The sequence below is a fragment of the Quercus robur genome, chromosome 9 (genome assembly GCF_932294415.1).
Source record: "Quercus robur chromosome 9, dhQueRobu3.1, whole genome shotgun sequence".
NCBI lineage: Eukaryota > Viridiplantae > Streptophyta > Magnoliopsida > Fagales > Fagaceae > Quercus > Quercus robur.
This window is the reverse complement of record NC_065542.1, coordinates 25,831,285-25,856,697: the sequence shown is the minus strand read 5'-3', so window position 1 is coordinate 25,856,697 and position 25,413 is coordinate 25,831,285. Positions and strand designations below refer to the sequence as shown.

The following is a 25,413-nucleotide window of genomic DNA, read 5'->3' as shown; positions in this document are numbered from 1 at the left end:
CTGTGATGGAGAGGGGAACTACTCAGCTTTCATGACTATTGCTCATGTTGAGTCTTCGGATGAGTTAAATTTGCTTGTACGAGACCTTGGAGAACATAGTGATGATGAATCACTAGGAATTGTTGAAGAATCAGAAGCTGAAGAAGATGAAAGCACAGCAAATCTTCAAGAGAATTATAACTCACTCTTGGAGAAGTCGGGTGAATATACAAGGGTGGCCAAGGCTGTTGTGAGAAAAATAAAGAAGGCTGAGGAGGACTACAAAAGTCTCCTAATTCGATATAGGGAGGCCAAATGTGAGATAGAAACACTGAATGGTGAGTTGTCCAAAACTTACACAAAAGTGAGATTTCTTGAGAATGAGGTTGTGCAAGCGAATGCTAAAATAGAGAGGGTCACCACCAAGAAGCTAGATGATGTTATATCATCTCAAAAGAGCTTTTCAGACAAATCCGGACTGGGATATACCGGAGGAAGTAGTTCATCTGGAAATGTCACTAAAGAAGTGAAGTTTGTAAAGGCCAAAGATCCAGTTGTAGCTGACCTTACTGGTGTGAAGCTCGAGGTGGAGGAGAAGAAGAATGTGGTGGACCAACGGATGCTGAATCATCGTAATCAGTCTGTGGGCAGGTCTGAATCTCGTGCCAAGTCACGTCCACGACCACAAAGAGGTCCTAGAGGAACGTATGTGTGCCATTATTGCGGACTTCAAGGGCACACTCGACCAAATTGCCAAAAGCTGAGAGCAAAGAACAGTGCAACTCCTCAAAGGTCAGGAGGACCCAGAAATGATAGAAGAATTTGGGCAGGTGATCAATCTAGAGGTCAAAATGGAGATCCCGGAATGATGAACATGATGAAGATGATTGGTGCATTCACCAACTGCTTGGAAAGCTTCTCACGAAGGTTTGAAAGCCCTAACTCTCGTACCCAATCCTATAAGGAAATCACCCCAAACGCAAGTGACGTGTGGGTGAATAAGGGTACTCATGCATAAGCATTACAACATGTCCATGCATTAATACTTCCTATACTTTGTGACTATGTTTGTTTGGTAAGTTTGCTGTTTTTGATGTTGGTTGTTTGCTTGTCTTCTTGTGAATATTTCTTAATTTTGTTTTATCAATCTTTTTGTTTCTTGTGTCAAAAATCCAAAAATCACATAAAAATTAGAAAATCAAAAAGCTTGATTGACTTTGTTGAGTTTTGTCTCAAAACTTGTTTTGCCTTGTACCTTTGTGCTAATGGCTTTGTGCATTTTCGAGCATTGCTTGTTTTCATGCACTCATGTCACTGTGGGAAAAATCTTGAAATCTATGTGATTGTTGTAAATAGATCTTCAAACTTGGCATGAATGATTAGTGAATGGTTATGTTGATCTTGAGACATGCATAGACTTGTGTCTATATATCTTCCCACTTTTTATTTTTGTTTTGCTAAAAAGAGCTCACCAAATGTAAATCTCCAAATGAAAAGAGATATTGAGCTGCAAAAGCCTGTCGCACATTCTAGTATTTGACTAGGAAAAAGGGTAAACGACCTTATATTAAAAGTGAATGTTCATTCAAAAAGGCCAAAGGCCTGTTCTTCAAAGAGAAATGTTATATATCCCTCTCACAATGAGAGATGATTGCCTCAAAAGATCAAAAAGATCAGATGTTATGATTGAAAGTGGAGTCAAATGAAAAGCTCCAAGTTATGTTGTCAAGTTGTGTGGGAGGTCATATATTCATATTTCTATAATTGAGATTGGTCACATGATCTAGTGCTAATTGTGTATGCCTTGGTTGAATTGATCATTGAAGCTTCACATTAGACGAAGGACTATCTCATTGTTGATATCCACACACAACACACAAGTTTATGTTCAATAAATGTCATATTCATTTGTGTGATTGTACTTGATAAAATGTGTTTTCACATGCTCAATCTTTGTTAATTCAAGCACAAAAAGATTTTTGAGTGTTTTAGGTGTTTTTGGAAAGTATTTTGTTTGAAAAATCTGAAAATTTCAAAAATACAGTTTTGCCCTGTTTTGGCGGCTCAGTCGCGGGTATGTCAAGTCGCGAGCCTCAGTCGCATCTTTGCTGGTAATTTTTGGCGACTTGTTCGCGAGTGGAAGGTCCAGTCGCGAGGTTCACTCAGAGATTTTCGCGGCTTAGCTCGCGACTCACTCGCGGGTAGACCTTCCAGTCGCGAAAAACACTTAGAAAAATTTTTCAAAATTTTGTTCTTGAGTGCTTTGGCGGCTTGAGCTAGCGACTGTGTGGCGACTTAATCAAGTCGCGAAAATCGCGTGTTTTGCAGAAACAGGAGCAGTTTTTAAACCTCTTTCAGTTTTCCCTCGAACTTTTGTAACTGTTCATCTTCTCTTTAAACTGTTTTTCCTTCCAAACACTTCGTGAATCCATTTTTCGAACCTCATTGGTGCTTCATTTCTTATCCAAATCATTAAGAAAAGGTATGGGTTTTGCTTTCTCAATCTCATTTTCTTTTTCCTGCATATTTCTGTTACTGTTTGGACTGGTATTGTATTTGTTATACTTATCTCTTTGTGTAATGGGTATGGAGTGTCGTGTTTGATATTGTTCTCACCTGTTTTCATGCTGAGCAGTCACAATGTGTTTTTCATTGTTCTGATTTTTGCCTATTATTGAATCTGAGAATCTTTTCTGAAATGGGTTTGGTGTCTATTCGACTTACTCATTACACTTGCTTGAGTATTGTTGTTGGTGTTTGGTTTTGGTCACTGAGTTGTTATGATAACATAATGTATGTCTCTCAACCACGTGCTCCAGTGTGGATGTTTGGTTTCTTCATGTTGAAATATTTTCCCCTTGTTCATGTCTCTGATGGAGTGAATTATGTTATCTGCTCTAAATGTTCAAATGTTATATCTTATTGCATATCATGGTCATGTTAACCTGTCTCAATGACAGTTTTGTCAGTTGTGCTGTCTACATATGTCTTGGTGCACTATCACCAAGTTTGATGCACGTATTCGTTTGTGCATCTGTGTATTGTTGGAAGTTTTGGTTGGGTCTGCACTATCTTCAGTTTGTGGTTATATATTGAAATATTATTTACACTGAACCTTGTTGACAATCATCTTGTGGGGTATTGTTGTTTGGTTCTTTTCTGTTGGCCTGCTCTCTTGCAGATGTCTCGTCAATCTTCCAGGGGTAAAGACATTGTTGCTGACGAACCAGCAACACCAGTTGCTAAAAGGACTCGTCTATCATCTCAGGCATCTCAAGATCCCAATGAGGATAGGTTCAGACTTCCGCTTAACTCACACGCCTACTCAAATGTGTTTGACAAGTCAACCACTATAGTGGAACGGGTGGTAGAGTTCAACACTTTAGGGACCACTTTTATCCCTCAAATCTTTGAGAATCGAGATTGGGCAAACTTGTTCAGGAACTTTGATGATCCAATGGATGAGCTGGTCAAAGAATGCTTCTCCAATGCAACTGACCTTGGACCTCACCTCATTTTCTGGGTCAGAGGAACAGAGTTTAGTGTTAACCCAGACTCCATCGCAGATCTTCTCAGCATCACCAGACCTCAGAATGTGAATTTAACTCCCTATGATGAACGAAATCCAGAGGTTGGAGAAATTTTACAAATCCTAGGACAAGATCATGAGGTATCCAGTGCAGGAACTTCCATCAGCACCGCAAAGTTTGCACCTGAGCTGACCACACTGAAGTTGATCATGTTCACCAATCTCTACCCACTGTCCAACACTACATTCATCAATCTTGGGGGAGCTCTATTTCTGTGTGACCTCATTACAGGAGCCCCCATTGATATATGTGCTCACATCTACTACAACTTGAGGAAGACCGCGTGTCGATCTGCAGCTCGAGGAATTATTCCATTTTGCAGTCTCGTCATGAAACTCATTCTTCGTGCAGGCATTATTCCTCCTGCAGATGGTAAAATTTTGATTCGTCAACGTCCCATTTCCTTGTTCACTCTTCAAGCGAGCAGAAGTCACTCCTCTAAATCACCAAGAAGTGCTCACATCTCTCCGGTTACTCCATCTGCTCCTAACTCAGAGACACCTGCACATACCACATCTGCATCACGCGCTGTTCCTGAAGCTTCACCGGCTGGTATTCCGCAAGCACAAACTGCTTCTCATACTGACAGAGTCGGCAGTGTACTTGAGCATATTCAGAAACGCGTTGATGAGCTTGTGGCACTTCTCTACTCCACAAACAACCATGTCCAAATGCGCCTCGAGACTATGGAGAATCAGCTAGATGAGATTCAACGGAAGTTGGACGAGAGTCTTTAGCTATTCGTGACAAAAAGGGGGAGAGCATTCAGTAAGGGGGAGAAAAGTTCAAATGGAAGTGTGCATAATGATAGGGGGAGTACACACATACTTTTGTCATACTTTTGTTTTTAGTCTTATCTTCTAAACTTATGGTTTTAGGTTTATGTTTGTTGGGTATTTTTAGTGTTTTTATGGTTTTTGATACACTGTGTTTTGGTGTATAGCTGTTTCTAACTCATTTCATATACTCTTGGTTTAAACTTTAATATATTTTGATGATGTTATTCAGGATGTTTTTGTTTTGTACCCATGTGCTTTTGTAAGCTTTTAGGGTTATTGTTTTATGCATAGTTTGTAGGCTTTATGGTATGTACCTTGCTTTGTGCAGCCTTTATGTTATGTTGAAATCAGTACTTTAATCTAAATGTTATGCATTTTGGTGTATGTTCTGTCACTCTTGTGCCCTTGTAGGATTGTTCCTAGATGCATATGCCTTGTGTGCTATGCATTGGTTGAGTGTTGAGCATACAAGTGTCTTGCCTTGTGCTTGTTAACTTGTATGTCCTTGTGTTCATTCCAAGTGTGAATGAGCACTGTGATCACTACCTTGTTGTGTTCACTTGGTTGATCAAGCCATGGTTTGTTTATTAACTCCATCTTTGCTTGATCACATATTGCCTGTTTCATATGCATTTATAATTTTCTGCTTACAATGATCATGGTGTATTGTTGTGTTTCAGGAGTATTATGTTCATATGATTCAAGTGCTTCACAGCTTCTAGAGTTAGGTGTGAGTGAGTTTTGTTCAACTGTTCCCAACTCACATGTTAAGTCTAGAGTCTATTTTAGGGTTTTGTCACGGAATAGCCAAAGGGGGAGATTGTAAGGTTGAATTTATTCAACCATCTAATTGGCTTTATTCCGTGCCAAATTTGCTTGTAATTCAGCATTTAGTAACCATGTATTTAGGTGGGTTTGTTGTAAGGGTAGTGAGTGAGATAGAGTGAAGTTTGCTCAAGAGTGTGCAAGAAAACAGAGACTCGTGGCTGGGACTCTCGGGTGGACTCGCGGCTGCAAGCCGCCAGAAGCTGCACACGTGCCAAGCATGCTGGAAGATGAACAATCATGCTAGCTGGAGCACTACAGGACAAAACAGGACAACTGGCCATACGGTTAACTCGCGACTGGATCTCGCGACTTGGTCAAGCCGCGATGTCAAGCCGCGAGCCACCCCTGTTTTGCCAAAACCTGATGTTTCACATTCCTCTCCCTCTCTAGTATAAATACCCCTTTAACCCACGATTGAAAGAGAGCTTCCAGAGAGAATTTTGAGAGAGAAACCCTAAAGAAAAACCAGATTGCTTCACCCACAATCTATACCTTAGAGTCTCTTCAAATTCCCTTACTCTCTTCCTCTCCATTGTCAAATCCTTGAGAGGCATTATACCAAACCTGGTTCTCACCATTATCACCTCTGTGAGACAGTCGTTTGGAGTTCTGGGAAGCAGTTAGGAAGGAGCCAATCTTCATTGGTTGATGCTACGGTCTAGTAGCGGAATCCGGGAAGCTAGAAAAGAAAAAGGTTCGGCGCAACCTCGTTGGAGCAAGAAGCTTGGAGGGCTTAGGTGCACTGGGTAGATTAGGCTTGGAGGGTCTATTGCTGTCCTTGTATCCCAACTGTATTTTCTAGTGGATTGATTACCGCTTGGAGGGCGGCGGAGAGGTTTTTCGCCGAGGACTTCGGTTTCCTCTTCGATAACACATCGCGTGTTGTCTTTGTGTTTGCATCTTCCTTCCTCTCTATCTTTGCCTTTATTTTATCTGCTGTGGTTTTATTTTGTTATGGCTTAGATAGTTGTTTAACCAATTTCTTATTATAGCATGTGTTAAGTTTCCGCACACTAGTTGTTTGACATATTGCTTGAGTTGGTTAAGTTGTTTTTGGGGGTCTAAACGTTCAAAGGTGTTTTGTACACGTTTTTGAACTTTCATCTTTTTAGCACAACTTCCATAAAGCTCAAATTTCTCTTTTCTTTTAATTCTTTTAAAAGCATGAAACTTAGAGCATTGAGGTCTTAGATGACCAAAGGCACCACAATGGTGACAAACAATGTGTTTAGGTCTAGGCTTTTTAGGAAGAGATCTAGCAACATTTTTTTGTTCCCTTTTTAACTTGGAGCATTGAGGTCTTATATGACCGATCACATCGCAATGGTGGTAAGTTGGAACAAACTTAGACCCATTCAAAACCTTAGGTTGAGACCTAAACAGAGACTTTGACTTAACAACCTTTCTCTCCACCATTTGATTTCTTTTATGTGGAGGAATATACACCGATTTGTCCTTTAAGGTAGAACACACACTAGGCACAAAATCGGGTACCACAACATGATTGCAACAAATATTTTCATCATTTTAACAATAGGTTTAGCAATCAAACACTTGGCATGCACCTTAAGAGATTCATTTTCACATTTAAGATCATCAACAAGTTTGTTAGACAAAACAAGCTTAGCATCCAATTCCCTATTCAAACATTCAAACTCTTTCACCTTTTCAAGAGAAATTTCAGCAAGTTTTTTATATTTCTCAACCAATTTGTTGGATTCATTGAGCTTAGCAATCAAATCATCCTTTTCACAAAATAACTTGCTCAAATTCTTTTGAAACTTCTTAGCATTTTTCTTCAAGAGTTTGTCAACAACACCCATAGATTCAAATGACATGTCATCACACTTATGAGGATTAACACTCATAGAGGCATTTTCACAAACACGTGGCATGTTACATTCATCACCAACCAAATCATGCAAAGAGTCATACAAAGCACAATCCATGGCAAATAAACACAAGGGGTCAAGGATCACACTTAGGTATTTAAACCACAACAAGTGTACCCGCTCTGATACCAATTGAAAGTTCAAAAATGTGTATAAACACCCTTGAACGTTTAGACCCCCCAATTTACAAATTAACCAATTCAAGCTTTATGTCAAACAACTAATGTGCGGAAAATGAACATAAGCTATAAACAGAATTGGAAATCAATCTAAGCCAATTATAAATCACATCCACAGCAGAAAATAAAAGGCAAAGATAAAGGGAAGAGAGATGCAAACACAAGGACAACACACGATGTGTTATCGAAGAGGAAACCGAAGCCCTCGGCGTAAAACCTCTTCGCCGCCCTCCAAGCGGTCAATAATCCACTAGAAAATATAGTTGGGATACATGAACAGCAATAGACCCTCCAAGCCTAATCTACCCGATGTACCTAAGCCCTCCAAGCTTCTTGCTCCAATGAGGTTGCGCCGAACCTTTTTCTTTTCTAGCTTACCGGATTCCGTTATAATCCATAGCATCCGCCATCCTTGGCATCTTCCAATGCTTCCCAAAGCTCCAAAAACACTCAACACTCTAAATGGGTGTGGGTAGTGCTTGGATAGAAATCTCCTCTCAATAGATATGACAATGAGAGAGGGAATGAGAAGAGACTACAAAGATTTCTCTCTAAGAATGAATAGCTCTCTCTAATTAGGTGGGTATTTTGAAGAAACCTCTCTTAGGGTTTTTCTCTCTGAAATGGCCACACATATTTTGTGGGAATGAGGGGTATTTATATTGGTGTGAGAATGGAATGCAAAGAGTTAGTTTTTCCAAAAACAGGGCTGGCTGGCGACTTGACCTCGCGACTTGACTGAGTCGCGAGTTCAAGCCGCGAGCTAACTTAATGGCCAGTCCGGATTTTTGTCCTGTAGCGCTCCAGGTGGCATGACTATTCAGCTCCCCTGCATGCTCTGCGTGTGTGCAACTTTTGGCGGCTTGCAAGCTGCGAGTCCCTGCTTCATTGCACAGTCTTGAGCATTTCTTCACACTCTTTCACACACTACCCTTACATGATTCCCACCTAAATACAGGGTTTCTAAGTGCTGTATTACAAGCAAATTTGTCAGGAATAAAGCCAGCACATGGTTGATTAAATTCAACCTTACAACAATCATGAGGATAAACACTCATAGAGGCATTTTCACAAACACATGGCATGTTACAATCAACAACATCCATAGAAGCATACAAAGCATTATCCATGGCAAAACACACAAGGGGTCAAGGATCACACTTAAGTAATGAAACCAAAACAAGTGTACTTGCTCTGATACCAATTGAAAGCTCGAAATTGTGTAAAAACACAAGAGCTATTTAGACCCCCAAATTAAAGTTACAGCTCTATAAATTTTACACTAACTTAATTCTAAGTGCAGAATAGTGTAAATGCAAGTGGATAAACAAACAAGTTACTCTAACACATATTCATATAATCACAGCAGTAAAATGAAATGTAAAAGAGTAAGGAAAAAGAATGCAAACACAGATAACACGCCGATGTGTTATCAAAGAGGAGACCGAAGAACTCTCGGTGAAAAACCTCTCCACCACCCTCCAAAAGGTAATCGATCCACTAGACAATCAGTTGTGATACATGGGTTAGCAAGAGACCCTCTAAGCCTAATCTACCCGCTGTACCTACGCCCTCTAAGCTCCTACTCCAACAAGGCTTCTTGGAACTGTGTCTTGTCTAGCTCTCCGGATTCCACAACAAGCTCCATGTTGCATCTGCCATCCTTGGCTTCTTCCAATGCTTCCCAGTAGCACCAAAACCTCACTTGACACTCTGAAAGGGTGTGGTAAGTGTTTGGTCTATCAACCTCTCAATGGTATGGAAATGGAGAGGTAGAAGTTAAGGAAATCCACAAGCTTTTGTGTAGAGATATATGGGTATGATGATCTCTAACTCTCAAGGTGTTTGGCTAGGGTTTTCTCTCAGAAGCACTCCTTAACATTTGTGGGTAATAAGGGTATAAATAGTGTGGGTACAGAAAGTGTGTATCAGATAGTACAGTCTGGCAGAATAGAATGTTTCGCGAGTGTCTCACGGGAAGGCCTTACCCACGAGCTACTCACGAAACACAGCTGTCTCCATCTGTACTGACTCTTCGCATTCTAGTCATGTGCAAGGCACATGCTTCACTTTGCGAGATGCTTAGTCGCGAGCTACCCACGAGAAATCTTCTGGTTTCAATTGCTTGAGTCTTCACGCTTTCTCTCTATCACACAACCCTTACAATCAAATCCCACAATAAATATAGGGTACAAAAGATTGAATAAACTTACAATCAAATTTAGCACGGAATAAAAGCCAAACAAATACATATTTGTAAATCACAACTTTACATTTATAGACTTGTTAGGATGAAGCTTCATAACAAGACGAACAATAAATTTTTGAGTGAGTGATTTCTAAAGAATTTAGTTCAAAATCAATTATAAATGATTTTAATGCCATTAAAGATGACACATCTTTATTAAGTTATAGTTAATTTTCAAAGAAAGAATGTTTTCAATCATTATTTTTGTTAATACTTAAGAATTTTATTGTGTTTATCTTGGCCTCCCCTAGAATAAATTCCTAAATCCGCTACTGGTTGTTGCGGATAACTTGATATATTCATGTTCTTATTATTATTATTATTATTATTAATTTTTGTTTAATTTATGTTTCTTAATGACCTCTTGAAAAAGTTCATGTAGCCACCGCTGGAAATTGATTATGTACATTGTCCTAATTACAATTGTTCAATCCCAATGGAATCTCTAACAGATTCATTTAACCTCATTCTGTGGTTCAAGCCGTTGGCTACTCTAGAATTTTTTAAAGGGTGGTTACTAAAAAACTTAAATTAATAAAATCTAATAAATAGATAACTTGAATATATCAACGTCACCACACACACACAAAAAAAAAAAAAAAAAAAAAAAAAAAAACACAAATACATGAAGTATTACAATTTCTTTGTACTAAAAAAGGAAAAAAAAGAAAAAGAAAAAAAGAAGTACTAAGAGATAAAGTGGAAATTAAAAATGTTGAGATAAGAATAATAAAGAGAAAGTCTAAAATGACGAGAGAGAGAGAGAGAGAGAGATGATACTTGTTATAATTGCAAGTCGAACTGCTAATGAGAGCAAAATTGTTGTGACTACAAAGCGAAAGAGAGCATAACTATCGGCACTACCAAGGAGAACTCATGACCCCTTTGTACCCTTTTTTTTTTTTTAAATGAAGTTTGAAATTATTTTTATGTAATGAGTTGAATAAGTTACAAATTTAAATAATTAAAGATTTTTATTTGGATCATTAGAAATTTACAAATTAAAGATGTTGTAATATACTCTTTTACATAACTTCTCATACCAGACTGCAAGGAATTGGGAATTTTGATAGTTGAATTTGAGGTCAACCAACCTCTAAGAACAGGGACATGGAAGAACAGAGAGAGAATTGGAAGGAATAGAGAAAGCAAAGAAAGGAATTATGGAATTAACAACAAAACAGTTCATGCGCTTCCCATCACATTTCCCTAGTCTAATACCCTCAGTCACTAACTCAATGCTAGCTATGTAACTACCTTGACAGCTATTCACTCTAACTAACTCCCTACCATTTCTTTTTATGAGTAAAGAAAGAACACAAGTGCACACTCACAATTAATAGGAAAAGGTTGTCATCCAAAGGAATCCACCTATGAGATCTCATAGCAAGAAACTTGCTATTTATAGGAATCCACCAAAATGTAATAGTTTGACGAAAATGAAATTCTTCTTCTCACAAGTCAATGGCTGATTAATTCAAGATATCACTCACACTATTCTGATTTTGCATCCATACATGAGTTAGGAGTTATGTATAGGAACCACCTGCAACAATCTTCAAAAAAAGAAAAAGTAATGACAACTTGCATTTCTAAGGGTAAAATATTTAATAAAAATTAAAAATTAGTGACTTGAACAAATATTCAAAACACAAAACCCATTAACAAGACTTTGGAAATGGAAAGATGCTTTAGAAAGCAAATAGACATTACTAAAAGTAAGTGGAGTCAAATTTGCTATTTTTCAAGTGTATTCATTCAATCCAAATAGTTTGTAGTAAAAAGAGCATCACTTTGCATATTTTTTGAAGCATTGGAAACTACCAATAGCCTTATAACACAATTGATACTTTCTAATATTTCTAACGAAGACATTCAGGATTGCATTGTGTAGAAACAACCATAATATCATATAACTTAAAGCGTGCAGCGTGCATATAGTCAGCCACAACATACTACCAACATGCTATGCCGGCATCAGCCAACCATTGCTTGTAGCATCCATGTAGGGATAGAGCTAAACTTGGACTTTGGGGGGCAATGCCCCCCAATTTTTATTTATTTTTTAAATATTAGTATATATATATGGGTATTAATTTTTGTAATTTTGTTTTAAAAATTACACTTTACCCCCTAACAATATCATTGATTCTTTTAAGAGTAATACTATAGTCACAAACTTTTCTACAATATTTTTACAAAGTATTGAGATAGCAAATTTTTATTGGTTTGTATTTGTGCTCATCACTTATATCATTTTTTTCCTAATCAATTCCATGCACCACATCATTAATTTATAAAACAAGTTTATATCTTAACATTTTTCTCTTTTTAAAGGCCATAAAAAATTTATGGATCTAGAATATAAAAGAAAATATACAAGCCCAAAAACATTAGTGCAACAACAAAAATTACCAATAGCAAAACTAAAAAAAATTAAGTCCAACCAACAAATTTTACCCAAAACAAACAACCCGGCCCTTTAAAAAAAATTTATCAAAATAATTTTGCTCTTACTTAGTAGCAAACACACAATAAAGACCCCCCCAAAAAAAAAAAAAAAAAAAAAAAACTGTTAGCGTCTAAGCAGCAAAGCTGGAGGCTGGAGTTATATATATATAAACATTCTTTTATTATTCACAACAACTTGAGATAGGAAAACTTGCCACACCACTCTCTATGGTAGGTGGCAGGTTGACTTGTGACAGTGAGCAAGATTATGGATTTGTTAGGAACACATTTATAAGAAACATGCGATATATGTGTTCGGTTTTTTTTTTTTTTTTTTTTTAGTCAGGCCAAACAGTATTGCAGACGTAATTAACTTAACAGCCATAAAACTCACTCATCAAAGGAGAAAAAAAACGTTCTTTAAGAAATATATCGTCCAAAGTGAAAGGAAAGGAAAAAAAAAATTGGCTACAATTTCGGATAGTACAATTGTTAAGTTAAAATTTTCATACATGCATCCTTACATATAAATAATTAATATAATGTCAATCTTTGTTTAGGGGAATGGACTGAATAAGTAATGACAATACTCGGTCCTTAGTTTTGTGGTTCCCAGCACCATGTCCATCTCCGTGCTGGTACATGCATTGGGCCATCCTTGCAAGGTTCAATGCAATTTCAATAAATATTTGAGAGAAGGGAGAACTCGCAACCCGGTCTTGATTCATCTTCTTCCATGTTGCACTAATCAAATACTTTATATACTCACGGGCATCTTCTTCACTTGCACCAGTTTCATTCATGTAACACTGGATTGCTTTTGGGACATCACCTCTTTTTAACTCATCTTGAGTTTTTATATATATAAAAATGGATGTTAGCCTATGTTAGTGCAAAAGTATTCACAAGATTCATGATGAAACTCTTAAGATTGTATAGTTTGTGAATAAGGAACCTTGTGAAATTAATGGATAATCCATTGTTTTTTATTTTTTAATTCAAAAAAAAAAAATCAAATCATTCTTTCTCTAAAGTTTAAATTAGTAAAGGTAATTCTAACATCAAGGCACTCCATATACTCCGCTCAAAATTCATTTTCTTTTCCTTGTGTGTGTATGTGTTTCTAAAAATTTAATAAGAGTAGTTTTGAAAACGTGTATATTTTTAATTAGAAGTTAGTACATTAAATGATATTCCCTTAAAATGTTAGATTATCTAAAGAGGACTAACAATATAGGAGGGAGATAGCATCTGTTTGTTTCTATACTACCCTGTAATTTCAAAGTTAAATGACATTGCTTATATGTGTGGATGGTGGCAGTCCCTTCCTTTGTTTAACACCAATTGTTGTTATACAGTTATGCTTGATTTATTGACTATCAATTACTTTTCTCTCAACAAAAAAATAAGATACATCTTTAGATATATAATATTTAATACAAAACATGAAATTTATTTTTTTAGAAGTTAACATACCGTAGATGTTCCAAGATCATCTGCAAGTCGTAAAATTATTGCTGACCAACGGATTATGTTGGGGTACTCTTCTAGGCAATCCAAGGCTTCCTTTGTAATTGGATTTGTGACAAAAAAAATAAGCATGCACTAGTATAGTTGGTGCTGCTATTGAAATCCATGCATTCTCAATGTATTCTTGTAGACTCGGTGTGTATCTGTTGTAGTACCACTATGCCTCCAACAAATAAGATCTACATAAATCTACCCACTGCAAATTTATTGTGGAAAGATGAATTAGGGGTATTATAACACAAGGTATTCAAGAAAAAAAAAATGTTGAGAATTAATATTGATGAATATAGAAGTCAATTCCATACCGCTTTTTTGAGGTATTCAATGATGTGGAATCTTTGTTCCTTCACAGTATCCAAAGCCATTTCATTAACAAAATTGTGTAGAGCAAGGAAACATATCTTCATATAATCTGGGAGTTGATCCATTGCATTGATATCCCATCTAGTATCACACAATGTAGCTGTTAACAATATACAGTAAGAGAGAGAAAGATTGAATAGTCTGTATATTGTTAACATGGTATCAGAGTTGAAAAGTTAAGTCACGGCTTGCTTGGTTGTTGGATCTAGACTCCATGGCATCTAGCAACCACTGTGGCTCTGATACCATATTAAATATAATTATTAGCAACACGATATGTTATGCCATGTTGTGTATGCTAGAGTGGATGCGGAAGGAGAAGTATAGAATGGGAACACCGAGAATATGAGGATTACGTGATTCAATCTTGACGGCCTACATCCACGGAGGAATCCCTTAAGGGCAACATCTTTATTATGTAAGAGTGTAGTACAATAACCTGTGTTATAATGAACCTTAACATGAGTATATATAGGCGACTAAACCCTAGGCCACTAGTACAAGATGGAATGGGCTTGGGCCTATTACATTGGGCTAATACGACTAATATATCTCTAACAGTAGCCACAAGTGATCTATATGTTAAGATAGCTTTCAAGCAAATGAGGCAGTGTCATTAATACTGATAATTATTTTATGTATCTAGCATATGCACCATTCCTATCATACCATGTGATCCTCAGAATTGTGAGTCCCACGTATTGTGAGAGCAATGATATATATATATATATATATATATATTAGATGCATGAGATGCCTTCTCCATTAATACAAACCTTTCAACAACATCGGTGAAGAGCTCAAGTTCATCCAAAGTTCCATATACGTCATAAACATCATCAATTGTTGTTATCAGTGCATTGACCTTGGTTGACATTCTCCTACAATATCCAAATTGAGGCTGAAAGATTACTCCCACTGTCCAAAAGAAATTCTCCACCAGTCTATCCCTCGCAAAACTCAAATTCTCTGCAAGGCCTGTGCTCTTCCACCAGCTTTGTATGAATCAAAGAAGAACATATGGGTGTTAGAATTATAGCAATTAATGCACTTTGGCACATTTCAATTAGGTAAAGCAAACAAAAGCATAAATTTTTAGGCTATAAATTATTTGATATTTATTTCTCCTGATGCCATGAGATTGAATGTTACCTTGACACTTGTTTTAGATCTGCTTGGTGGGCTGCTTGTACAATATTGAAATCCAATTCTGCAAACTCAAGCAAGATAGGGTTCATGTCTTGATTGTGTCTATATATGTCAATGAACCATCTTGCTTCCGACCTAAGCATCCTCCAATGCAGTGGGAGCTCCAAGGAATGGCTTACTATAGCAGCAAGATTTTTTTCTTTATTCTGCTTAACGTATTCTTCTAGATGTTTGGTTGAGAAATCTCTTGCTTCTTCCAAGATATTTTCACCTTCTATCAAAAAGAATGAGGCTTCATATAAGGATAGCATGCCCTTGGTATCCTCACAAAGGCATGCCTTGAAACTCCCTCTCTCATCCTTGAAACTATTGAAAACTTCTGCAATGAGCAACACCAGAGTGTTAACATAAATGACAGGTTAGGCATAAGGGTAAAAATTAAGTCTATACATTAGGTTTCCCAATTAAATTCAATAAGTTGCATTGACCAATTCAACGCAACTAGTATTATATTTTTTCAAGTAGAGTTAAATTCAACCACATGATTTATTGGTTAATGCAATCATATGGTTGAATTTAATGAACTTAAGTTGTAGTACTTATAGAACTGAATCCAACTTTCAATATCCACTTGTGATTTTTTTTTGTTAAATCCTCAAATACCTTGAGAGACACTATATCCATGTTGTCTTAGGAGTCTAAATTTAAGAGCTGTGGCATACAAATTCTCCACTTTCCATGTATCACCACCATGATCATTATTGTACACACCATCTAATATTCTTTTCATTTCTTCTTCAAAGTGATAAGATAATCCTAGTCTTTGCAAGATTTCTATCAGCTCAAGTTGCTCTAGAGGGTCCACCACTTTGTGAAGCATCATCCTCACTTGTTTCTTCAACATATTAATTTGTCTAGTGCACGTTTCCCCCTACATCACAATTTTCATCAACAAAGTCTATTCAGTTCCAGTAATAGCTACTACTAGTACTATTAAAAAACTTACAAAGAAATGCTACTAACACCCTAGCATATATTTAGAAACCCCATAATCAAATTTTTTGGCTTAATCACTTTTAATCCTAAACTACCAATTAGTTTAATGTAAGTGATTAACCAAATTTCGTATTGCAAACATAACCATACATGAACTAAACCATATAAAGAAAACAATATGAAAATGAAGAAAAATAAACCAAACCATCCTAAACACCAAGAAGTGTTTAGGAAGAGTAAAACCCTAGCACCTAGGCAGAAAAACCTCCCCCCCCCCCCCCCCCCATAACACAGTTGGAAAATCTCCATTAGCATGAATAGTTGCAATATATGAAAGACTATGAACCACCAGCTCATATCCCAGCCCCTATATAATTAAGCCCTCCAAGCTTTAGTTAGCAATTGACTTCACAAGGCCATTTTATGATCTAGTTGACCAGAGACACCATTGTTGGGCAGCCAATGAAAAGCCACCAAAAGATTTGAATTTGAAATGACCCCAAAGATTTCCAAACTTTCAACACAACTCACAAGAGTTTGTATTTGGTGAATGAGGGGAAGGTTACGAATTTCTCTCAATGATGTAATAATGGTGAAGGAAATGGAGAAGAGAGTTTGAAGAAGATTTAGCTCTAGGCAAAGGCTATCTCTTTTTCTACGATATTGGATGGTATGAAATGAGCAATATAGACACTCTCTACCTAGTCTAGCATTCACAAGATATGAGTTTTGGCTTATATGAAAAAACTAGAAAAGCATATCAAGAAAAAACAAAAACATTCTATCTGCATGCTAGTTGCGACCTGATCGTTCTCAGTCATCCCTCATTATTATCTACCAAACTTAAGCACAACTGGTTAGAGTTAGGGCATTCACAACAGTGGAGGCATATTGCTATATTGCTAAAATTTAGCTCCACATACCCAAAAGACACGCTGCAGCAATGGAGGTATAAGGAAAAAATTTAGATGTTCCGCTACAGTGCACATCTATATATAGATGTGCACTGTAGCTGAGAGCAAAAAAAAAAAAAAAAAAAAATTTATTCGGCCAGTTAATAAAATAATAAAGAATCGCTCATCTCTTATCTTTCTCAGTCTTATCTACCAAACTTAGGCACAATTGGTCAGAGTTAGGGCATTCACAGCAATGGAGGCATATTGCTAGATTGCTAAAATTTAGCTCCACATACCCAAAAGACACGTTGCAACAGTGGAGGTATAAGGAAAAAATTTAGATGTTCCACTACAGTGCACATCTATATATAGATGTGCACTGTAGCTAAGAGCAAAAAAAAAAAAGAAAAAAAAATGAATTTTTTATTCGGCTGGTTAATAAAATAATAAAGAATCGCTCATCTCTTATCTTTCTCAGTCTCTCTCTCAGTCACTCTCTCATCTCTCTCTCTCAAGCAAACTTCTCTTCCACCGCTGATCGCCTCACGCTGCCGATCACTTGCTCATCAAGCCGCGAGTCTGAAGCTCATCAAAGCCGCCGGTCTGAAGCTCATCAAAGCTCGCCGACGTTGTGTCACCCATCACCTCGCGCCGCCGATTGCCTCATCTCACGCCGCCAATCGCTTGCTCATCAAGCCGCCGGTCTGAAGCTCATCGAAGCCGCCGGTCTGAAACCCATGGAGCTCGCCAGCATTGTGCTTGTTTGTGATTTGTGATTTTTTATTTTGTTTGTGATTGATGAATTTGTTTGGTCTGGGTAGAGGAAAAAGATTGGAGATTTCAATTTTGTTTTTGTTTTTGTTTTTGTGTTTTTTCTTTTTTTCTTTTTTCTGCTGTGGACTGGTGGTGGTGGTGGTGGTGGTGGTTATGGCTGTGGTTGATGGTAGAAGTGGTTGTGGTTGGTGTTGTGAAAATTATTTGGGTAATGGAATATATTATTTTATTGTAGTGATTATATTATTTTATTGTGATGTTTATATTATTTTATTATGTTGAAGGCTAAAATAGATCCGCTGCTGTGGTATGTGTGTAAGTAAAATAGATAAAATAACTTTTGGTGGAGCTAAATTGCTATATTTTTAGCTCCACTGCTGTGGATGCTCTTAGAGCTAAACTGCTAAAGTCTAACCACTAAGCTATGACTGCATGTTGACACTTAACAATAAAAAAGAAAATGCTTGAATTAAACTTAACACAATTCTTTTTTTTTTCTTTTTTTTTGAAAACTACTTAACACAATTTTATTCTGTTGAATTAAATTACCCATCTCTAAAAGAGAATATATATAAAAAAAAATTATAATTAAAATCCTTTAAAGATATTCAACTTTACTTTAAAAATTAATCATAACTTTTAATGTTTTAATGTTTTATTATTTTATTTTATTAACTTTCTTATTTAATTTGTAAAAATATACTTGAAAATCATTAAATTTCCACCATACATATAGATATATTAGTCAATTTTGCTAATTTTATAAATTTAATATTTGTCTTTGGTTTTCAATTAAGGGTAAATTATAAAGTTAGTCGCAATCCTTTACACCAAATGTCAATTCAATCCCTAACCTTTTAATTGGGCAAAATTTGCCAAACAGTGAAAATTCTGAAAAATTTTAGCCGGACAGCACGTGTTCAAACTTATTTAGTTAGTTAGACTGTTTTTGAAAGTCGAGTTTGGCAAACTCGACTTTGGGCTGGAATACAGACACAATAGTGGTGTTTTTTTTAGTGGCGTTTGTGAAAAACGCCACTATAGGTTCCCTATAGTGGCGTTTTCTATAAACGCTGCTATAGCCACTAAAAAAACGTCACTATAGTGTTCGTTTTCCAGCCCAAAGTCGAGTTTGCCAAACTCGACTTTTAAAAACAGTCTAACTTACTAAATAACTTTGAACACGTGCCACGCGCCTAATTTTTTCCTAGAAATAGTCTGTTTGGCAATTTTTTCCCTTTTAATTGTGTCAATTTGGTCCCTAACTTTTTCAATGTCATGTCAATTTAGTCCATATCATTATTCTTAGATGGAAAATGCTGATGTGTCAAACAAAATAGTAAAAATTTATTTTTCATGTCACATCAACTGCCAACTGTACAGTCACATCAGATTATAAAAAGAAAAAAAAAAAAAAAAAAACTCAAATTAAAATCTGCGCACGTGAGATTGGATTCATCTCACTAAATGGTTCTAAAATCCCTAAAAGTTTCTCTCTCTTGTCAATATCATCTCCATAGCTGCCGTTATACAAATTTCTCAAAAGTTAAGTGTTGGCTAACAGTTTTTTTAATTTTCTCCTACAGGTTTAATTCAGGAACTTGGGCTATAAACGAATGCAAAGCACCTTGTGAAACCACTGTTGGCAGCTCATAAAAAATGTATTCCTTTTTCTTTTTATTTGAGAAAGGTTGTCCGCCATTCTGTAAACTCTACGGGTTTTCAGGTTTGGTTTGAATTTGAAATGATGGTAGATTTCTTGGCAGGTCTATGTGATGATTCTATAATATCTGGAGAGTAAAAAGAGAGTAGTAGCAAATCACTCGTTTGCAAAGGGATCTGTGGCACAAGGTAGTGCAGGTTTGATCCTAGTGGACTAACTCCTCAGATTTTTTGAGCTGGTTTCTAGACCAGCTTTCGTAAATGGGATTGTTTCTTTTAAACAATAATTTGTCATTTGGTTGCTACAGAGATGATACAAGAGAGAGAGAGAGAGAGAGAGAGAGAAACTTTTAGGGATTCTAGAACTATTTAGTGAGAAGAATCAGATCTGTGTGCAGAGTTTAATTTGGTTTTTTATTTTTTATTTTTTATTTTTTAATCTGACTTGTCAAGTTGGTTGATAGTTGACGTGGCATGGAAAATAATTTTTTACTATTTTATTTGACACCTCAGCTTTTTTTCATTTAAGGAATAATGGTAGGGATTAAATTAACACAATACTAAAAATGTTAGAGATCAAATTGACACAATAAAATGTTAAGGACTAAATTGACATTTGGTGTAAAGGATAGGAATTAACTTTATAATTTACCCTTTAATTAATTATTAAAGTAATTATGACATTATTGCGATTCGACCTTAGTCAAACCTTGGTCCAACTTTAAAAACCTTAAACCTTAAACCTCTCACTTTACCAGTTTTTTGAATAGTCCGAAAACTATGAGTTTGACTAAGCTCAAGTAGTTTCTACTCAAATATATTTTAACCCAGAAAAACATATTAAAATGAGAGTACATAAAACTTTGTCACCTAACTAAGCCAATAATGCAAGTACTAAACACTGACTAACGAAACAATAATAACATAATGTACGTACCACATATTCATTCGTTAGGGACTCAATGTAATCATGGTTCCAAATGGAAGGTTGGTAATTTGCTGATCTCCGCAAAATATCAGGACTATTTGAAACTTTGTTGGCGGGCATTCATTGGACAGGACGAGGAAGGTAGCCATTTCTGGTCCTGGATGTTACAAGTGAGATGGGATCTTTAGATGATACAAGTACTCTACTGAAATTGTATATAGGGAGTGAGGCAAGTAGTTTAAGAGCCATTGTGAAGCTTAGTTGCTTACTATGGTTTTTGGGTGGAACTAATGGGTTACTTGGGAACATTTGCTTCAGATATAGTCCTTTATATAAGAACAAGAAAAATATCCAAGGAATTCAGAGGGATACAATCAATCCATAATTGACGGTGATTCTAAATGTGTGGTTGATAGAATCTCATAAGGCTTCTGGCAAGCCATCTAGAAGATTCTTCTGGTGGTCGAAGATTTTAATTTTTAAAGCATAAGCTGTAAGAACAAGAAAAATGTGTGATTGATAAGGAATTCACAAAATACGTCAGATACTAGAAAAATATCCAAGGAATTCAGAAGAAACAATCAATCCATAATTGACGGTGATTCAAAATGTGTGGTTGATAAAATCTCACAAGGCTTCTGGCAAGCCATCTAGAAGATTCTTCTGGTGGACGAAGATTTTAATTTTTAAAGCATAAGCTGTAAGAATAAGAAAAATGTGTGATTGATAAGGAATTCAGAAGATTTTTCAGGTGTTCGAAGGTTTTTTAAACCACTTAAATTCTTTTTTTTTTTAGTAATTTAAAACAAATATTATTAAAATTTATGTCCAAAAATGCAATGGTGGATTTTTGAAAAATATCCAATTATTATTGTGATCTTCTGGATTTATTATTGTCAAATTATCTCAAACTTCGTCCACAGTTCAATATGAGGAAACTTCCATGAAGGAGGTTTTGCCTTCATTGACCACAAAATATTGTGGAGCCTCTATTCATAGAGTATCATCAAATATCAATAATGCCACCATGCGGGATCGATTGAACCCTGTACCTCTTATACAATAAAAAAATTTACTAGTTAAGTTAATTAAAATACCGATAGTTTTTAGACCTCTTAAAACCACAATTAGATTAACCTAGTAAATTAGCCAAATGATTACTTAGTCCAAATTTCAGATCTAGGTTAACACAAATATATCATATCAATATATAGCAGCGGAAAATGAAAAATATAACGATATGATAACTCAGGAAAACCAAATCGGTAAAAAACCTAAGGATGATTTAACCTAACTATCTTCAAGGTAAAAAACAAATCCACTAGAAAGAATCAAAGTTTTACAATAGCGACTTAGACCACTAACATCCTATTGCTACCCATCAGTAGAAACTTACTGACACAACCACGTGCAAGCTCCGAGACCACAGACTCCTTCTTTCTTTGGCCTTTGCAAAACACAAACACCCACGTTTGTGACTTTGAGATCCTACTCAAAGGTTTAGCAACACAAATTCTCCTTTTTGTGACTCTAAGACCACCCTTGAAGATTTAGATCATCAAAACCTTTGATGACTAAAGAAGGTAGCAACTTCTACAACACTGGATCTTGAGATTCTTCAAATAATAACACCGATAGAAGATATAAGAGAGCTTTTTAAGAACAAAACCCTAATTACAAAAGAGGCACACTCTTTTCTCTCTAAAAAGCCTTATAAAAACATGTTTAGGGTTTCCTTTATATACTGGGAGAAGTAGATCTGAAACCCTAATCCTTAATAGGCTTGAACTGCTATTTGGGCTTAATTAAAATTCTGCAGATACGACTTTCAATCGATCGAGCCTGTCTTTCAATCAATCGAGCCTAATAGATTATGAAATCTTCTTCCTGCAGCTTGTATATTCTTGAATCTTGACTTGAATAATCTTGAGCATTGTCTAATAATACCTATAGACTCTAGGATCTATATCTAGACAAGTTTGTGTTCACGATTTGCCAATTGTTCTAAACTTTTAGAACCTAACAATCTTCCCCATTGGCAATTCGTGACAAAACTTTCACACAAAATGAAATGCTCAAATACAAGAACAACCCAATACAATAAAATGCGCAATTACATCACAAATCCCAATCTAAGACATCCTAACCAAGAAGTTGCCAATAAATGGTAGAAGGTCTTGATCAGAATGTACCTGCCTTTCCTGAAACACTCAACAAACGCATCACTGCATATGTGGAAAGAAAGACATATAAACAATAATATGAAACACAAAATAAAAACAAAAGTAAACTAACTCTCCCCCTAAGTTAGATACATCAAAAAGTTTTTATATTCTCCCCCTTTGAAAAACAATTTTATCTCCCCCTAAACAAAACAAACAGGATTCCCACATATTCCCACATTTCATCTAAATCTTCCCCTTTTTGTCATGTATTGACAAATACAACTCATACAAAGAGTAAATAGACAACATACGCAAAAAAAGTCAAGAGAAAATAAAGAATTAAGAGAACACAAAACAATTCAACTCTATAAAAAATAGAGAACTCCCCTTATGAAGAGCAAAGGTTAAAAACAAACTTCTCCCCCTATAAAAATAGGAAAAACACAAGAAGTTTTGGGAAAAACAGTTTTGGGAAAATTTAGGAGGTGGGGAAAATAAAGACACACAAACCAAACTTAAAAACTAAGTTGAGGATACACATGAAGAAAAATATTCTTTCTTTCAATAAATGAAAACTTGACACTATGTAACCCATAAACAGTTGCATGAGTAGAGAAAATATTAGCACATTGATTATCCATCATATCTCTTAAGAAAAATATTTTCTGCAATTCACAAATAAAAATAGCATATACTAAAAAGTACATAACTCAAAAATTAATCAATCAATTTTTAAATCAAGTTGAGTACCCAATTTAGCAAAGTGTATGCATGTTATGTGTGAAACAATGAGAGATATAATTGCAAAACTGCAAGATGGACACAAAAAAAATTAATGCAATGCATGTGAATCCTAAACATAAATGATGCATGAAAAAAATTTGGTCAAATACTTAAAAATTGAAAATTTTCAGTTTCAATCGATCGAGCATCGATTGAATTCCAATTGAGTTAGGTAGATTCAAACCAAAAATTTTATCGCAATTTCAATCGATCGAGAGACAGATTCGATCGATCAAAAATCTGGAAAAATCAAATTTTTTAAAAACAAAGCAACTTAATGCAGAAACTCCTCAAAGCATAATATTTCATGAATGAAATGCATGAGTATGAGATTAAAAAATTTTCAAATACACTTGAATTCAATCCAGATCTTCCAAAAACAAGTTTTTCAACCAATTTGTCTCCAAAACTCAAACATTAAAGACATTTTGCATCAAAATCTAGGAACATGTAATCTTGGATGGCCACAACAAGATCACACACAATATAATGTACCAAGTTTAGTAAAGAGTAACTTGTGTAGTGTGTCCAACTAGCAAAAGCTTGAAAAACATGTGAGGTGATATGTAAATAGAAATCAATCACAATTTCTACAAAATTCATCACATAGAATTTGAAAGAGACTATCACAAAAAGAGTTGCATCATATAACTCCCACATCTCTTAGAAAACAAGCTTACAATAATGTAAGTTTCTTGATTTGCCTCATAATATACACACTAATTTTATTTAAGCAGAAACTTATTAAAAAGCCGGGATAATGTACACACCAATTTTATTTGATTGATTTAACATTAAGTCCAATAATGTACACACCAACTTTAACATTTAAGCCGAGACTACACCTTATGTTCTTTTCGTGCATGTGCTACATTTTTTCGAGCACAAAATCTTACAATATGCACTAAGGTGTTCATGACAGACTAGTAAACAGTGGTAAGATAGTTATTTATGCCTTTCTCAAAAGGTTCAAGTCTGACAGTCAAAGACACGTGATTTCAAGATCAAGACAAAGTGATCAAAAACTATAAATATCTCCCACACAACATGCACTGCAAAGCTCAAACTAGTAAAGTGCAATAAAAAAAGCTCATCCAAGCTAAACAAGGTACATAAACGTGTTATGTAAAGATAATACGACTAATCCTTGATTATAAATCCAAGATGTAAAATACAAGACACAAAAAACTTTTTGGTAAAAAAAATTATGACCGAAAACAAAAGGCACATATTATGCTAAATGAATAATGCAAATGCAATGCATGATAGTGCTTAACTAAGCTATAGAGGGTACACATATAAGAAATATCAATTTCTTAATTAACCCATGAGTACGTGTACAAACTAGTATATACTCACATAAAATCAAAAATAGCTTAGTACTTATATAACACACTCTATTCAAGTTTCTCCACAATGTCAAGCATGTTCTAAAACAAGAGAGAGATATCATAATTAGAGAATCTTTTTTCACCCATATAGCACGAGTTTTCGGCTTTATAGGTGAAAATCCATGTAAAGTAGAGTGTATTTGAGGGATTACACCAATCTTCTGAGGAAAACTGAAATCCTGCAAATTCCTTTTACAAGCCAACAAGCTCAAATTTTTCAAAAGAATATAAAACAATTTATATGGACTTATGGCAGGAGAAATATCATCACATATCCTAGTCTAAAATACAAAATTTTTAAATTTCAATTTATGACAATTAGGACGAATGTGACCGGAGACACCGCAAAAATGACAATTAGGAACAAATTTAAAGACATCAGTATTCCTAACAGCAAATCTAGTTTCAGATTTTGATTTTTGCCTCAACAAAGAACAATTTGGTCTAATATGACCAACAACACCACAAAGGTGACAAGTAGACACAAAAACAGATTTATTATACTCTCTAATAGTAGGTTTAGACTTAGGTTTAGAAACATTAGCGTCTACATCATAACTTTTACCTTTGTCTAACCTAGCAAAATAAGCATTTTCTTTATTATTCCTCTTAAAAGGGGGGATATAAAATTTCTCAGTTTTAGGCTTAAGAGAAACAGAAACACTTATGTTATCAACAACAGGCTTAGTACTAGTCAAATTTTCAATTTTAGCTGTAGTTTCAACTAACTCTTGTTCCAAGCTTTTCATCTTCTCATCTTGAGAGGAAATTTGATTTCTCAAAAATTCGTTCTTTTTATTAGATTCATCTAATCCAACAACCAATTCCTC

General features: G+C 35.6%; 1 pseudogene; it reads right to left on the bottom strand.

The window, feature by feature from the left end:
- Positions 1 to 12,438: 12,438 nt before the first annotated feature.
- LOC126700072 (myrcene synthase, chloroplastic-like) lies at positions 12,439 to 20,619 on the bottom strand (annotated as a pseudogene).
- Between the last annotated feature and the right edge of the window lie 4,794 nt (positions 20,620 to 25,413).